This window comes from Triticum aestivum, chromosome 2B (genome assembly GCF_018294505.1).
Source record: "Triticum aestivum cultivar Chinese Spring chromosome 2B, IWGSC CS RefSeq v2.1, whole genome shotgun sequence".
NCBI lineage: Eukaryota > Viridiplantae > Streptophyta > Magnoliopsida > Poales > Poaceae > Triticum > Triticum aestivum.
Window position 1 is genome coordinate 154592706 of NC_057798.1, and position 2581 is coordinate 154595286.

The 2581-nt window shown below is 40.6% G+C and overlaps 1 pseudogene; it reads right to left on the minus strand.

Moving 5' to 3' along the window:
* Nucleotides 1-812: 812 nt before the first annotated feature.
* Nucleotides 813-2086, minus strand: LOC123040900 (anthranilate O-methyltransferase 1-like; annotated as a pseudogene).
* Nucleotides 2087-2581: the final 495 nt, after the last annotated feature.

Below are 2581 nucleotides of genomic sequence, written 5' to 3' on the forward strand. Positions count from 1 at the left end.
ACACATGGGCAGGATAATTTAATGGCCAAGTGGCTCTAAGAGACGGACAACCAAGTAATTGTCAAGAAACTGATGGCTCATCCAATTATGGCCTAATTATGGATAAAGAAAGCTATGGCCTCGTTCTCAGCCTGCAGCGTCCTCGTTCTCAGCCTATGTTCTCAAAAACACACACACACATGGGCACTCTAAGGGCCTCTTTGATTCATAGGATTGCAAAAACACAGGAATAGGGAAAACGTAGGATTGGAATGACATGTCCATTGGATCCCTATAGGATTTGAGTTTGTTTGATTGTGTCACGGGAAAAACAAAGGATTTCTTCCAAGAGGTTGGAGTGGATGTTGGAATTCCTGTAAAATGTAGTACAAATGAATCCTTAGAAAAAAATCCTACAAGATTCAATCCTACGAATCAAACAACCAACGTAGGAAAAATTCCTAAGGATTCTAATCCTTCAAAGATCATATGAAAATCCTTTGAATCAAAGAGACCCTAATAGTATGTACCAATAGGAATTTTATAGGGGGTCTCTTAATTGAAGTCCGGTGCCTTTATGTAACAATATGAACATAGACAACAACAAATATAGTAAAATACAAATGGCATGTGATATAACGAGTACTATATTGTAACAATCGTAAGTACAACAACACAAATCATGTACATCATTAATAAAGAAGACAAAGGGGCATGGTATTTTTGTTTTTTAAACTAAAACAGTAGGCGAATTACATAATTCATAATTTTATTGAATGAAAAGTGTGTACCGAAGAAAAGAAAATTAAATGTTTGTGTGTAATATACCCGGTCAGTGGCAAGCGCATGACCTTCGATTATGCGAGATCATGCATGCATGCTAGTATACTGCTATGTTCTTTTTAGGGACAAACAGATGAGAAGATACTTGCCTTCTCCCCTCTCAGCAAGGTGCTCCGTGACATAGTGTGCACATTTCTTGAATATCTCATTGAGCAAGGATTCACCGAAATGGCTTGCAAGTAGGGGTCCGAACACCGCCCTCAAGCTCTTTGCAATGTTAATCGCGCTCTGAATGGTATTGTGTGCATCATCCCCTTGTGAGTCATCATGAGGATCCCAGTTGGAGTCGAACAATGTGATGTGGCTTACATTGAACAACTCGCTTTGCCCGATTACTGCCTTCACTTCATTGATCGATGGCGTGTAAATGGGGAGATTGAAGGAGTCGAGCTTTTCTTTGTTCACCAGACCCTATTAGGTACATTGCAAATGGTTTATAGTCTTACATTTTTCAAAACTCAGTTCCGATAGTTGTGATAAATTAAGTTGAGGCTTACGCACTTCTTCGACAAGAGATTGCAGAGATCGTGCAAGTAATCCCCATGGATGGTTCAGATGTCCGTCGTTGTATATGTCCTCATATTTCCTCCCAAGGAACGTCAGCACCATTTGCCCACCAAACACTAGCTCTTCATACCGCAACTTGAGGAACAATAACATGTCATTCTGAAATTGCCGTTGGTACAATTCCGCAACACCTGCTGGCGTAGTGTTAGCAATGTAAATGTTTCCCTCATTTAGGTATTCTCTTCCTCCTTCCTCTAATCCAGCAGGAACCTGAATGAAAACATTGATAATTCAGGACCATGTAGAAGACATACATGAATGTAAATGTTCTCGGCATAATTTGGGTACCCGGGAGCGCCAATGGAGGCAAAATGACGAGTGAAAGAGGTGACAACTCTGGCGAGGGAAAAGCCTAGTGTAGTAGGAGCCTGGTAACCCAGCGATATAGAAAGGTGGTAGCAGTGTATTTCCTTTATGTCTTGCTGTTATGGACTCTTTGAACCGTTCGAGTGAACGGAAGACATGGTTGAAGTTGTTTCCTGGTAGATCATTGAGAAAGAATTGGAGCTCCACGGGGTTGCACCTTGATTTTTCGTCACTATCATGGCCTGCCACTTTGATCACCTTGGAGACGAAGAAGAGTGTGTTCTGACCAGAAGAGCAACCTAAATCAACAACAGTCATTGCTGGCTGGTGGAGATCCATGCACAGTACTTCTCTCACAGCCTTCTCAAGTACCACCTCAGTCTCAAGCAAAGCTTTTTGCTAGCATAAATGAAAAGGAAATCCAGATTAAAAGTACAGTGCAATCTACTCCTACTATATGGCTAGCAAAGTTCCTACCTGCAACGGAGAGTTTAAATACTACTCCCTCCGTTTCAAATTACTCGTCGCTGAAATGGATGTATCTAGAACTAAAATACATCTAGATACATCCATACGTGTGACAAGTAATTCGGAACGGAGGGAGTAGTTTCATGAAAGAAGTACGTAGTACATATTTTTTCGGAAAAAATATATGAAACAAGTACATGTTGATATTTAAATACTTTTTACGAACCTGAATCCTTGAGTTATTGACGTAGCTAGTCTCTCCTTCCCCTTTGGCCATGTGGAAGTCACTTTCCATGTTCATGGCTATGATTGAATATATCTTTGTTGCCTAATTCCTGATGTAGCACTCGCCCTTGTGAAGAACTATATATAGAAAAAAGATTGCCCAAGAAGTGTTACCTGTTTCTCTCGATCCAAA